Source organism: Capricornis sumatraensis, chromosome 3 (genome assembly GCF_032405125.1).
Source record: "Capricornis sumatraensis isolate serow.1 chromosome 3, serow.2, whole genome shotgun sequence".
NCBI lineage: Eukaryota > Metazoa > Chordata > Mammalia > Artiodactyla > Bovidae > Capricornis > Capricornis sumatraensis.
Genome location: NC_091071.1, coordinates 88677546 through 88693590, shown reverse-complemented (window position 1 = coordinate 88693590; position 16045 = coordinate 88677546). Strand labels below are relative to the sequence as shown.

At 42.6% G+C, this 16045-nt stretch overlaps 1 protein-coding gene across 2 annotated transcripts in view; it reads right to left on the bottom strand.

The window, feature by feature from the left end:
• Nucleotides 1-16045, bottom strand: part of CACNB4 (calcium voltage-gated channel auxiliary subunit beta 4) — a 270917-nt gene that overhangs the window by 116272 nt on the left and 138600 nt on the right. The gene's annotated exons all lie outside the window — the stretch shown is intronic.

The window sequence follows — 16045 nt, the reverse complement described above, 5'->3', positions numbered from 1 at the left end:
AAGAGATCTTCCCAACCAAAGGAAAGGACCTTGAGTATCCTGCTTGGCTGGCAGATTCTTGACCACTGAGCCACCTGGGAAGGCATGGGGTCCCCCTAAGGGGCCTCAAATTCCTACCTCATTCACTTCACAGAGGTGTTACTGAGATGCAGGTGTTACCAGACAGTTGTTTGGACGGCTTAAACCATTAACATTCCTTAATACTTTACATCATTAACAGATAAGTTCTGGCGGGCAGTCAGAAAAAAAAAAAAAATCAGAGCTTCAGGGTATGTCCTGACCAGCTAAGCACTGCCACTGAGCATTTTGCATCAGGCAGAATAAGATGGAAAGGGGATGAGCACGCCCAACAGGGAGCAGAGAAAAAGAAAGAAAACAAGAGTCCCAGAGAAATGCTTCTCCCTCTCCATTTGATCAGAAACCATCCTTAGGTGGAGGGTATTCTACCACAGCCATAAGGATCTTTTCTATAGATCTTTAGAGAAGGAAGATTAGGACTCTGAAGGACTGTCGTGATGCTGAGTCCTTTAGAAAAACAAAATCTGAGTAAATCCTGGCACCCGGTGCTACAAATCCTGGTGTGACATGTGCTCACAGTCTGAGATCTGATTTCAGTTCAGTCCCCCAAGGAGAAACACCGGATGAAAAACATTCTGTATGCAGCCAATATGAAGAAAAGCAGTTGTCAGGAAAAGCAGCCCAGCTGAAAAGCATGGCTTCAGTCAGAGCTCCAGAAGTGCCCTCTACAGCGAGCAGCAGGTGCTGTGTTTGGTCGTGTCATCCTGGACCAGGGGGTCACCCAGGTGAGACACAGAGAAGAAACTCTGCAGGTGTGTCAACAGGAGACGTCTGGGGCTTGCCTTTCAAGACGAGCGGCTCGGTAAACCTGTTAGACTGGTTCTGGCGCCCAGCACGCAAGTAATCATCCGTGGCGTTTTTAAAGATGGTGCTCCTTGCTGCCCCTAGTGGAGGCGAAGTGGGGTTCCAGAAACTGCTTTCTTAACCAGCTTCCCGGAGGACTCCACCGCAGAGCTTTGAGAACCGCGACAGAGGAGCCTGACAGGCTACAGTCAGCAGGATCGCAAGAGTCCGACACGATTTAGCGACTAAACCACCACCACCACCACTCCTTGCAGGGCTTAAGGATCACATTGAGACTAAACAACTTTAGGAACAAGGCCCGAGTGCTCAGAAAATGTCTGTGCGCTTCCCAAAGGTGCTTCTGGAAGCATTTCCTTCAGGGCTCCCTTTGCAAGGAGAAGGTTCTTTGCTTTGCAGAAAAAGCCATCAGGTCTTCTGGCTCTCACAGCAGACGCTTCTAATTGGGGATGAGTACTGCCAACTCCACTCATCTCTCTGAACCTGCCCAGCACCTCTACAGACACTTGCCCCACCACAGAGCCCAGTAGGGAGAAACATGAAATCAGAGTTTAATCACCGTTATGAGCATGTCAGTCTGTTGGGCTGACTGGTGCTTGGTTTATGGAAACAAGCAGCAGTAGCCTTAAAACGGGGCCGGGCCAATGAAAGAGGGCAGAAGGGGGACACTGAGGGGTATATTTTCCTGGCTAGCGCTGCCAGATTAAGGTGAGAGCCTTCTGACACTCCAGGTAGGAGCTCAGGCCCCTAGGAGACCAGTGGCTCACTTGGAGCTCCCCCACTTTTTGGTATGCATGAAGCAATGTGGGTAGGGAGGAGAGAGTCACCAGGGCACTTATTGCATTTGGATTAGCTGCTTAAAAGTCACTTATGAGAAACTAGGAAGGAAGCTGGTGTTGGCAGAGACCTGAATTTAAAAAGCCTGCCTAGCCCCACGCTAGCATCTCCTAAGTGAGCCTTTCCTGTGTCACTGCAGAGTCAGAAGGTAGCAGCATCACTGAGCAGCTGTTTGCAAAGTGCAAATTATATAACCTGTGCTATGTAAGCAAAGGCTGGCCACCTTGGCGGAATAGAAGACAGCCTCTACTGCTTTGATCTCAAACATCCCTTGATGTGCTCTGACCCAGTGGGCGCTCCAAAATACTAATAATGATGGTCTAATGAAAGCAGCTATTCCTGCCAAGTGTCTTATACCCTTAGGGATTTGGCCCCGTGCAGAATGAACATGGAATGAGGCGAGATCAGGGGACATGCATCCCAAGACTTGAAACCCTCCATCCTTCTAATACCCAAGCATGTATTTGAATGTGATGTTTGACATTTGTAGAATAAATGGCTACATTTTTTAAAATCCAGGCATCACTGGCCTAACTCCTCTCTGCCTCCCGCAGTTCCAATCATTCTCTCACTCTTTTATATACTCTCTTGTTCATCTATTTTTTTGTTTGTTTCTTTGCCTCTCCTGCTTTCTTCTTCTCTCTCTCTCCAATGTCTTGCTCCCACTCTCCCTCACTTGTCCCTTCCTCTTTTCTTCCACCCTTTCATTCAAATAACAATTATTTGATGCCTACTACCAATCAGATGGTAAGACAACAGAATGAAAAATGCCACCCTGCCCCTATTCATTCAGGATCTATTTTGAGAGCTCCTGTGTGCCAACACTGTTGTGGGTGTTTGAGACACACAATGAACCAAACAGAGTAATGGTCCCTATCCTTGAAGAGCCTAGTAAGAGCTGGAAAGAAGCCATGAAAATACATCGAGGCATAACAGATTCAGGCCAGGGAGTCCAGCAGGATGTGGTATTTAAGCAGAGCCTGGAAGGAAGTGTAATAATTAGCTCTGTGGGCAGAGGAGGGAACATGTCAAAGGCAAGAATGTATAAAAGCTTGGCCCTTTAGGGATCTACAAGTAGGTAAGTGGTCCAAAGGTGATGATTCCTGTGGGAGTAGCAGAAGCTGGAGCTAAAGACTGCAGCAAAGACCAAGGTATGAAGGTCCTGATGTACCACACAGAGGGATGCAATGTATTCTGAAGGCCATGGGGAACCATTTAAGGATTTTCAATAGGAGAGTAACAAAATGAAATTTGCTCTGAGCCAACCACTGCAAGGGAAAGGCTGGAAAGGGACAGCGGCTGAAGGAGAGTGACTAACAAAGAGGTGATCTCAATAATCCCAGTGGGAGATGGACTGGGGGAGACATAAGAAAGTTTCTGCTCCTGAGAGTAACATGGAAACTTACATCACCAAGTGTAAAATAGATAGCCAATGGGAATTTGCTGTATGACACAGGAAACTCAAACAGGGGCTCTATGACAATCTAGAAGGGTGGGATGGGGAGGGAGATGGGAGAGAGGTTCAGGAGAGAGGGGACATGGGTGTACTTATGGCTGATTCTTGTTGATGTTTGAGAGAAAACCGCAAAATTCTGTAAAGCGATTATCTCTCATTTAAAAAATTAAGTGGCAAAAAAAGAGAAGGTTTCTGCTTCTGTATGTACACAGACAGCACTATTTTTTGTTGCTTAGTAAACAGTGGAAACAGTGGCTGACTTTATTGTTCTGGGCTCCAAAATCACTGCAAATGGTGATTGTAGCCATGAAATTAAAAGACACTTACTCCTTGGAAGGAAAATTATGACCAACCTAGACAGCATATTAAAAAGCAGAGACATTACTTTGTCAACAAAGGTCCATCTAGTCAAGGCTATGATTTTTCCAGTAGTCATGTATGGATGTGAGAGTTGGACTATAAAGAAAGCTGAATACTGAAGAACTGATGCTTTCGAACTGTGGTTCTGGAGAAGACTCTTGAGAGTCCCTTGGACTGCAAGGAGATCCAACCAGTCCATCCTAAAGGAGATCAGTCCTGGGTGTTCATTGGAAGGACTGATGTTGAAGCTGAAACTCCAATCCTTTGGCCACGTGATGCGAAGAGCTGACTCATTTGAAAAGACCCTGATGTTGGGAAAGATTGAGGGCAAGAGAAGAAGGGGACGACAGAGGATGAGATGGTTGGATGGCATCATTGACTCAATGGACATGGGTTTGGATGGACTCCGGGAGTTGGTGATGGACAGGGAGGCCTGGTGTGCTGCAGTTCATGGGGTTGCAAAGAGTTGGACACGACTGAGCGACTGAACTGAACTGATTGGTTCCTTGAAGACATGCTCCTGTACATCTTCAGTCTCGTTCTAAAATGTGCAGACCTTCTACAAAGACAGAGTCTTATGTTCTTTCCTGTCCTCACCATGTCCACTCTAAAGTTCTCTGTCAAAACCAGTGACTCAAGCTTCAGCCCCTGCAGAAAACAGTTGGCAGTTCCTCAAACAGTTAAACATGGAATTACCATATGACCCAGCAATTCCATTCCTTGGTACATACCCCAAAGAAATGAAAACAAGTACTCAAACAAATACTTATCCAAAAATGTTTCTAACAGCAAAGGATGAAAACAGCCCAAATGTCTGTCAATGGATGAATAGGGTATATCCATGTAACAGAACATTATTTGGCCATAAAAACAAAGGAAGTACTGATACGTATTACCATATGGATGAATCCCCATTCTGCTAAGTGAAAGAAGCCAGACAAAAAGTCATGCTGTATGACTCTATTTGGATGAAATATTTGAAAAAGTATTCATCAATCCACAGAAATAAAAAGCAGACCGGTGGATACCTGGGGTGGGAGTGCTTAATGCATGCTAGGTTTTATTTTGGAGTGATGAGATGCTCTGGAACAAGAGAGAGGTGGCAGTTGTACAGCATTATGAATGTACTATGGTTAATTTTACGGTATATAAATTCCACCTCAATTTAAAAATTTGGAAGCCTATGACCCAATTTCACTCTCCTCTTTCTCCAACCCTCTTCCCCCTATAATCAGAACATCTGATTAACTGAAGTGTTATAAGGATGTTATAAGTGTTTTAAGGACCAGAGTAAGCCCTCCAGTTTCAGCACACAGCCATAGATGACCACATTTCATTTTTCAATTTCCCTGAAGGATGCTGAGAGTGTAGAGGCGCCAGCAGAACCAGGGAGGGCAGCGAGAACAGATTTCAGTTTGCTCCTCTGAGAGGTGGAATCTGATAGTTTAAGAGGATGTGATATATCATAAATGTAAGTCCATGCCTGGGAGGAACATTTAGGTCCCACCACAGAAACACACACAGCAGGCTTCTGGGGAAGTAGCTTGAGAGATGCTTGTAGACTGCAGTGTTTGGCTTCTGCCGTGGCTGCGCCTCTGTTTCTTCCTAATAGAAAAGACTAATGAGGCTGGAGTACTGTACACAAGGATGCTGATTAAACCTCCCTCCTCTGGTCTCCAAGAATGAGGCATTCTGAGAGCCTGCATCTAGTAAACAAAGCAGCAAGACAAGACTTAGGTGCACTGAGAACTGAAAAAGGGCTTTCTAGGGCTTGGAAAGTGGCTCCGCACAATGGAAAGACCTGGAGGCTCTGGGTATGAACATGGATACTGCCATGGACTAATTGTGCGACCCTGAGAAGTCACGTACCCTCTCTATGCCTCAGTTTTCTCATCTATAAAATAGGAATAATTACACCTACCCCTACCTCATCTGCTCTCATGAGACAGAAATGATACATGTCATTAGAGTATTCAGGAAGTGCTAGGTAATATTCACATTGTTTGAGAAATGATCTGATACCAATATCGACTAATCAGAGTAAAGACCAAAATAAACAGTCCAATCAGGATGGACACCAGTCATGTCCCACCCATGTTCACGTGCGCAAGTGCCACATGGATCTGCCCTGAAATAGCTCATGGTTCACAGTAAGCCTTCAATGGAGAGCAACTATTACTTGGAAGAGGCAATTAGAAACAGAATTTAGGGGGGAGGGGCAGTGTCTTGTTTCTATAAATACAGATCACCACTCTTACATAGCTCTGTGTATGACAGACAACGGTGAGCACAAGCTGGCAAAGATGTCTGAAAGCCCCTCTTGCCTGGAAAGCCCCTCTTTCTCCTATCCCCACCTCTGTAGACAGGCGATCTCCAAGCAAAGTGGCAAAATGGATCCTGTTTCCCAGACGCTTAATAAGAAAGCATGAAGGAAGTGTAAATAGGCACAAGGTACATTTGAAACTGGATAATAGGGACTTTCCTGGTGGTCCAGTAGCTAAGATTTCGCCTTCCAATGCGGGAGGGGTGGGGTGGGGTGGGTTTGATCCATGGTCAGGGAGATAAGATCCCACATGCCTCGCTGCCAAAAAATCAAAACAGAAAACAGGAGTAATATTGAAACAAATTCAATAAAGACTTAAAAAAAATTAAAAAAAAAAAAAAAACTGTCAAAGCCCTGAATAAAGGGACTACAGAAGCACCAAGTCTAGGACTTAAAGAGCTACCCCCCTCAAAAAAGAAGAGCATGAACAGGAATGAAGATCAAGCCTCTGATTCTTTCATCAAAGTAGGATTGCTATGGGGGGGAGGTAGGGGCAGGGGAAGGATGTCAGCTAAGCTAACAGAATGTTTAGTAACGTAGTTGATTCACATTTTGGCATTGTTTTCAAAAATGTTTGAAAGACTGATATTCCCCAGAATAGAGGGTCCACTTCCTGGAATTGTGTGAGAAGGATGAAGCCGGTCTCCGGCTTTGTTCATCACTCTGCTAGCACAGCGTTCAAGTGTTTGGGCCTGAGTAAATGATTAGATGGGTGACTGAATGGATGGCTTATGGAAAAGAGCGGACAGGGTATGTTTAAAGAAGAAAGTGCATATCAGGTAGGGTTCTGGAATGCAACTCCAGTCTAAATTTAAGGAAATTAAGGAACAACTTGGATGAGATAAAAGATTCTGCCCTGACACAGGAAATGTACGTGAAGTGGCTTGGTCATCGTCAAGAGAACGCAAAAGTGGAGCAGACACATTCAGATGAGACCACCACGTTTCCAGGATTCCTCCAGATGCAAGGAAGTCCCCCCTTGAGAGGAAGTGGCTCCACTCTGCCCACAGATCAGTCCAAACACTCCACAGCACGCCTGATCACCAGCAGGTCTCCATCTTTCCCAGTTGGCTAATACTTTGCCCAGCCTTTCTCTCACAGTTCTGTTTCTTTATTTGATCCACCATCTCCGCCTTTCTATTCACCCTAACCCCCCGCTTCCCTTTTTCCAGAAGTGACTCTGAGTCAGACGCTCGGATTGAAACCCTGGTTCCATCATTTACTAGTTGTGTGACTCTGGACAAATCATTTAACATTTTTCTATGCCTAGGAAATGAATGATAAGAGTATCTACATCATAAGATTATTGTGAAAATTTGGGAAAGATTCACATAGAGCAATCACAACAACTCTGGCCCATAACATGTGATAACTATTACTACGGTTATAGTAGTCTGGCTTAGATATTATTACCTTTATAAAATTATACAGACTAATTCCATATCTCCAAGGTCTTTTTTTGATTCCCAAATTCTTTTGTGCCTAAACCTCCTGAACCTGATTTCAGTCACCCTAATGTGCCTTCCAATTAATAAGAGTATCTAAATTTTATTAAACCATGTGTCAGAACTTTATTTCATTATGTACATTATCTAATTTGATTTCATCACCTCAATAAACTTGTAAGGATATTATTATCCCACTTTACCGACAAGAAAATAGACTCGGGGAGGTAAATAATTTGTCCAAATCCAAACAGTTAGTAAATGGCAAGCACCATGTGACTCCAAGTCGTTCTGCAAAAATAAAGCCCCATCTCATTATTCTAGGGTTCCTCTGAGTTGTTCCATGTGCGCAGATCTAGTATCTCTCCATGGAGCTCTGAGCATCTTCATACACTTTCTATCTCTGTTACTCTTATAAGGGCTACAAGCCCTAGTGTTTGTCTGGATGCTTAGAAATAAACACATCCATAAACAGTTCTTTGGCAACATCCTGATTTATTAACTTGCCCTGCACAAAGACAACCAATAAATAGGCCTAGGATTAATTCACAAAGCTCATGCCTCACAACAAATTCCACCTGTTTGTTGAACAGATGTCACCGTATTTGTACAGTAGGGACTTAAGAAGTCGCCCAGATGACCCCATCTTTATGTGAATGGCGACACATTCCTGCTGAAGGGATCCACCATTTTTCTACCCATTACAGCTGTGAGCAAGCAAATCAGCGTGGCCCTAGCATAATAACTAACAGCTGCAGCTTCATTATAATGTACAGTCTGTACAGTCTGTCTCTACAGCCCTCAGCCAGCCCCTCATTATAAACCAGGGTAGCACCGACCAAGGCCGTCTGTCCTAGTCTGTAGTTCTTTTCAACATGACACAAAAATTCAGGCTATGAATCAGTAATTATATTTAGGCAGAATTATTTCCAAGGAACTTCTCATAACTCGACCATAAGAAAGAACTGGGATGGTTTGTTTAATACTTTCATTCACAGAGAAATATCTGGGGAGAAGGTTTTACAGGAAAACGGCTCAGATATTCATTGCCAAATACCAGAAAAACAAATATCTTTGTTCCGTTTCAAATTATTATACTTTTCTATCTGATTTTTTAATATTTTTTTCTTTATAGTTCCCATTTGCTTTAGAGATAAACATGAGAACTGTTTACGGGGGCTCTTTCAAAGAACTGACCTTGTTTGCGAAGTCACGGAAGAGACATTCGGTTGATGGCCATCACAGACATAATGGGTCTGATAATGATAGAGCTGCTAAAGTATGATCTGAGCTTGGAAATAAAAGAGAGGAAGTTGCAAGGATCCTATTTTCAAGACAATGTCCCTGAACATGTCCTTGCAAATGAGAACAAGTAAGAAGAAATGAAGAGAATATACGATGTTCAGACAAGATTATTTCTAAACAGAACGCCTTTCAGCATTTTCTGTGACAAGTCAGCAGCTCTTTAAATGAGCCCCTCGCAATTTCAGAGCTGCACCTGGTTTAATCGATGACGTTTGTCATTTCCTCACTGGTTGGTGCAAACCAGTCCCATTTTACTACGCACAGAGAACACTGATGGCACAGAGACTTTGAGCTATAGCATCCATTCATTTATTCAATATCAGTTTCTCTCTAACCCTTGCGTAGTTGTGGTTGAGAGGCACAAAAGAATGGTAAGATTTGATTCTTACCCTCCAGCATCTCATTTGCAGAGATAACACACAGACGTGTGAAATGGTGAGAAAGCCATATGGAGCTGCAGGTGGTCAGCACCTAAATGAGTGGGATAGATGCCACCCTGCGAGTTCAGAAGAGTTTGGAAACTCTGGAAAGAGCCTCATAGAAGGAAAAGAATAAGAGTTGGAGCGTGTGCAATGTGAAACCTGTAAAGGGGGTGGGGCTTCCCCCCAGAAAGGGAATGGTGTTCACAACTCTTGTATTTACGATTGAACACTGCCTACTCATGCACCTGAGAGGGAACCACACTGCCTAGAGCAGGGTTACATGGAAATAGCTGAGGTATGTCCATAGGTCAGTAGAGTAGGGTTCTAAAATACCTTGAATCTTCAATATATATCTTTAGTACACCTCAAATTATTAAAAATGGCTTACATTTTAAAGTAACTGGTCAAGAAACAATTAAGTTCCACATACACCAAAAACTTGTACAACATTGATTTATAACAGCCAAACAGTGAAGCAATGCAAATGTCCATCAACAGATGAAAGGATAGTTTATATCCACACAATGGAATATTATTTGGCAATAGAAAAAAATGAAAAGCTGATAGATGCTGCAAAATATACGAAGCCTGAAAACATGCTGTTCAGTGAATGAAGAAATTGTACATATACACAGCAGAGTATTACTCAGCCATTAAAAGGAACAAAATTAGGTCATCTGGAAAAGCATGGATGGACCTAGAGACTGTCATACAGAGTAAAGTAAGTCAGAAAGAGAAAAACAAACACTGTATTTTAATGCATATATGTGGAATCTGAAAAAAAAACTGGTATAGACAATCTTATTCACAAAGCAGAAATAGAGACACAGACAGAGAGAACAAACGTATGGGTGCCAAGGGGGAAGGAGGGTTGGGCTGAATTGGGAGGTTGGGAATGATATAAATTCACTACGACATCATGAATTAAATGGCTAACTAATGAGAACCTACTGTATAGCACAGGAAACTATGCCCAGTGCTTTGTGGTGACCTAAATGAGAAAGAAATCCAAAAAAGAAAGGATATGTGTATTCATATAGCTGATTCACTTTGCTGTAGAGTAGAAACTAACACGACATTGTAAAGCAACTATCCTTCAATTAAAATTTTTTAAATAAAATAACTTTAAAAATAAAAGAAAGAAGCCAGTCACAAAAGACTACATATTGTAAGACTGGTTCCATAGGTATGAAAAGTCCAGCACTGGTAAATCCACAGAGATAAGACTGGGGAAACTGGGTGCAGGGAGGAGAGACTGCTAACGGGTATGAGACTTCTTCCTGGGGCGATGTGATAGCTGCACAGCTCTGAATATTACGAAAGCCACAGAACTATATCCTGCAAATGGGTGAACTGTATAATTTGCTGCTGTTTACTCACTAAGTCGTGCCCCACTCTGCAAATTGTGTGGTAGATACATGAATTATATCTCAAAACATTTTGTAGTTAAAAAAATAACTATTAAATAAGGTAGGCTCCGGGGAGTAGGGTCTGAGAGTCTGGTGTAGAGGGAAACTTACAGTGTCACTAGTACGATTACAATCAATACAGCCTAGTTGGAACTATAAAGGGAGAAGGCTGAATTTCCCTTAGCACACTCTGGCTTTTTACAAATATAGGCCTTTTAATTTCCTAAACCTGCTAACCTCTAATTTTAAATTTACTTTGATTTTTCAAAGAAACAATAATTATGAGGTTGATCATGGATATATGTATACATGTCCTGGGGAATCCCTGACACATACACCATGTTCAGCCATTTCTGACCACTCCCCAGGTCCCTCTTGACTTCTGGAGGAACTGGGGTTATTGAATTTCAATTCACCCAGCAACCATTTATTGAGTGTCTGTCTTGGGGCAAGTCCATAGGCTACAAAGGCTAGGCAAGGGTGGGGAGAGGAATAAGAAAGGCATTCCTACTTCAAAGGACTTGCCACCCTGAGGGAGATAGTACACCTTTCTTTTCTCCTCTGGCCTTGGGGATTCTCCAGGCAAGAATGGGTTGCCATGCCCCCCTCCAGGAGATCTTCCCAACCCAGGGATCGAACCCAGGTCTCCCGCATTGCAGGCGGATTCTTTACCGTCTGAGCCACCAGGGAAGCCCTCTTTTAGGACAGAGACTTAATAAAGGGAAATGGTGCCCTGTGACAAACACCGGCTGATCAGGGCAATAATTTCACCTATTGTTTCTCAAAGTAGCTACATAAAAATCACCTTGCTGCTCTGTGATGACCTAGAAGGGTGGAATAGGGGGTGGGTGGGAGGAAGGCTCAAGAGGGGGAGAATATATGCATATCTAAAGCTGATTCACGTTGCTGCACAGCAGAAACAGACACAACACTGTAAACAAGTTATCAAACTAATTTTTTTTTTTTAAAATTGCCTCGGAAGTGTATGTCAACAACACAAATCCTAAAAGCCCCATCCCAAACTAGTGAACTGAAGTTCTGAGAGGAAGGCCGGGGAACATGTATACCCATCTAAAGTTAACTGCATCCCACCCTGCAAAACGCAACCAATTTAAGATGCTGAGATTGTTCCCAGAAAATCTGTGACTCTGTGCAAATAACTAGATGAGCCTTTCCCCAGCTACATTCTGCAGAATACCTGTTCTTCAAATAGTTAACAGGCATTCACTGGGAGAGCAAAAAATGGGTTCTGAGGTCAAATGACTTAGGGATATCTTTGGGTTAAATAAGGTATAACTGGTTATTTATCACAGAATGCAAGAGATTTGAAAGGCCTACTGTGTGCTGTGAAAGGGCACTGAATGTGGTCATTACCAAACTTACTTGATAACTAGAGACCAATCCCTTTTCCTTTCACATATGTCAATGGACATACTAAATGAATAGGTAAAAACTCCTGACAAAATTAAGAGAGGGAGATATGTTGGGGAAAAAAAATTATGATCTTCTACTGCTTAACAGAAAAAGAAGCATATATAACAGAATAAGATGTTTTAAATGGTTTTTCCTTTTGGTGACTATTTAAGCAATATCTCAAATGCCCTTCTTGGTAGTCTGGTTGTCACCAGGAAAAATACTCATTTACTGAGGAAGAGGATGTTTAAAAATCAATTTGAAGATTTCTTTGCTAAGAAGGTCCTCAAGACCAAAGCTAGCAGACTATGGCATGTTTCCTGGGCTCGAGATGGAGACGGCTAGAACATAATTATTGTGCAGCCAGCTCCTGGTCTCCGGGTATCCTGCATCTCCGGAACAAAACTATTTCACAACCTTGGGATGAAGCCAAGTAATTTTCTTAGCCAGGAATCAAGATCAAGCGCTGGAAGACTGAAGCCCTCAGAATCTGGACACTGCTTTTAACCTGAGCTCCTTGGGGTTAATTCAAAAGGCATCAGAAAAAATGGCTTAGTTTTCCAATCTCAGTAGCATACAACTAACCAGTCAGTCACCCAAGCCAGAGTGGAGTGGTTCATCCCAGACTCTGCTCCCTTCCTAAGCTAATTAGTTATTAAACCCGCTGCATTTATGACTTAAATATTTCTCAGTCCGCCTCCTCTTCTATTCCCACTGCTACTGCCCTACTTGAGGCCTCCATGATCTCACACCTGGACTATTTCAAGAGCTTCCTAATTGAACTCTGCCTGAATTCTCTCTCCTCAAATCCATCTTCTACCCTGACCTATGCACATCGGATCACACCACTTTCCATTTAAAAACACTTCAATACCTCCCAATTACCTGCTGCAAAGAATCTTTCCCAAAGCGTGTTCTGCAGAACATTAATATAATACCTGGGCTTCATTCAAAGGGCCCTTTTGAAATTGAAGGCCAGTGTCACTACATGCCGGTACAATAAAGAGCACTACCCATCAGAGTCTGATCTGTCCCCCAGTATTGCCAAAAGGTCCAATAATTTTTTTTGGAGAGTCAGGACACAGAAAAAGCCCCAATCAGTAAATCAGGAAATGCTTCCAGAATCTATCCATGTCCTGGGCTGGGGGAGCTCAGAAGTTATTTTAACATAAATGCTTAGGGGATGATGGACACTTCTTACACTTATAAAGAAATGGCAGATAATTGCATCACTCTGCTGTACACCTGAATCATTGCAAATCAACTATACTTTGACTAAAAAACGTTTTAAAATTTTTTTAAAAAGAAATGGTATAGTTTACAGCCAGAGCCTGATGAATATCCCCAAGTTTTCTCCAGGAAGGCAATCTTGAACTTCAAAAGTATCCTCTTCAGTTGAGTATGTGGAGGTGAGGTTTTATAGTCACAGAATCTTGGCAAGCCCTAAATTAGGAAGTGAAGATCAAATACCCTAAGAATCTGATAGATCATAACTGACAAAATTCTGGTTGAGTTTTCCAGAACAAGGTCTCTGGGTGTTTCCTTGAAACATCGTCAGGAAATCTTCTTACTAAAGTAGTCAGTAAGTTAGACAAATCTTAAGCATTTGAGTTGGCTGCTGGCTGGCATTTTGAAAGCCAGCTTCTCTATGTAAATGCAACACTCAAGCGAAAAATCTAACAACCAGTTGCACATCTTACAGTCAGAACATATTTTACTTAAAAGGAATATGAATCAAAACATTCACAGAAACTAGGCTATGAATTTCCTTTTATTTTTCTTTCTTGTATTCTCTCTTTTCCTTTCTCTTAAAAATTTTTGGAGAGGTCCACCCCCACTAAGTTTGGAATGTGGCATGAAGAACTTCTTTTAGCTACCTTTATACCAGTGTGTATTTCAAAACTAGGCAAAACTATCATGCTAATCAACGTACTACTCAGTCCTAATAAAATCCTGATAGTTATAATATCTTGCAGTTTGCATAGTTCTTTACTTTGCAGCTTTGATCCAAGGGGTTTAAAACACATACACAAACACATACACACGCACGCACAATTCAAAATAACATAGCTGATGAAAGCATCTATAATAACAATTGGTAATAGTATACTTCAATTATAAGACCTACCTCACCTTGCTTCAACATTGCACTCTGCACTAGCAATAATTAAAGAATTAGATCTATAAAATTAATATGAGAAACTAATGTCTAAAAATAACATATATTATTTTATAAGTACATAAATTTTGAAAATGAAAACATTGTGTTCATATAATATGTTTCCCAGCTTAGCTTTAGTATTTAAAGACTTAATCAGCACCTTTCTGCTGAGTATACCCATGGACCAAGCACACACCCTTCCAAGAGTAAACATCTGATCCTTAGAAAGTGAAAGTGAATTTGCTCAGTCATGTCCGACTCTTTGCGACCCCATGGACTGTAGCCTACCAGGCTCCTCTGTCCATGGGATTTTCCAGGCAAGAGTACTGGAGTGGGCTGATATTTCCTTCTCCAGGGGATCTTCCCAACCCAGGAATCGAACCCTGCGTTGCAGACAGATGCTTTATCATCTGAGCCACCAGGGAAGCCTCTGATCCTTACAACTTTATTCAAATAAACCTTAACCGAGACAGGGCAATCATCATTTTATTCTTTATCATCTGAACTGGCTCTCTGCTGATGCACTGGCACTGTTTTGTAGCAATAAGAACCAGCTCTCACCAGTGAAAACAGCCTGACTCTGACCCTGCAGACCCTGCTGGAGGCAAAGAGAAAATCTACTCCCCAGAGTCCTCCTTACATTAGGAGTCATAATTTTCAGAGAGGTGAGGCATCTGCCATACAGGGCAGGTAACAACCACTGTAATAACTAATCTGTTCTAGTGAGAGTGGTGAAGCAAGAGATCAAGATGAGCACCAAGCAACAGGAGACCCCTCTGAAGCTCCAGACACTGGGAGGACATGGTCTTCCCATCTCCCAGTGAAGAATCACGTGTCCCATCCTTGGCCAACTGGTCCACCAGTCAGGATCAGTGCTCTTTTGATCTCAGGACTTACAGCACATCATCAGTATAAGAGCTCTCCTCCCTGTACATTTCTCCAATGATGGGAAACAAGGGCCTTCACTATGCCCATCCTATCCTAATCCCTTAACCAGCTTCCAGAATCCCAACAGTTTCACTTGGTTCCCCCAAAGAGACTTCCAAAACTTCAAATTTAAGTATAATGCACACCCTGAAACATGCCATATACATATGCATCTCACTGGATTTTCACAAATTCTACACGGCATAACCACTAAGCAGTCAAAATGGACTTTAAGAGACAGAGAAGATCTATTTAACTTTACTGAAAATGGCGAAGCCTGGCCTCCAAGCCAGTAGTTTCCATTGGCTTCCTATAAACCTTGCTAAACACATTGTGTTTTAACACTAAAAAGGGAACACTCCTCTCAGCATTCCCACCCCCACCCCACTAAGTCAATACATCTTTTAATAAGGAGCCTGTCATCAAAATGGTAAAATCTCCCGATGCTAATCCTTCCTCCCACCAACCCTCCCCCAGTTTTATGTGCTAGGAATCACAACGTGATGACATTAGGAGGGCTCCTAAGAATTAATTCTGGTCCGGTCACAACAGTGGAACAGAACTGAGCCACAAGCTGGTCTCATCCCTGCTTTTCTATATCTGCTCATTGTCTACAGAGATCTTAGTGGATTCTCATGGAAGCCCACACAGCTTAGTTTCTCGAGCTTTCTCCACGAAACTAGTATGTAAATCTCTTATTTTCCTCCATTGCTAGACCTTGTTGAAGTAATCCAAATCTTAATTTTTTTTAAAAGTATTAAAATCCAGGTCTCCATTTTTAGTAGAACTATGAAAACAGTGACACACGTGAAAGCCCATTCACATCTCCGGTGAAAAATGACCAACAGCAGCACCTCTGGCGCTTTGCTGGCATCTTCAGAGGTGTGTTTTAGGAATGCCTTCAGAGCGCATGCTTAACTGACACAACTGTATTCAAACAAGGACCGTTAGTAATGCGAATAAAAGCAGCGTCCTCTCCAGATGAGCCTCCACCCTTTCCCACTCTGCTCTTACACTGCATGGGTGGCCTATAAGCCCTACTTGTTGGCTTCCGGTTGGGTTTGGCCAGTGGGAGCCCCAGCAGAGTTCAGAGTGAGGGGGCAGAAGG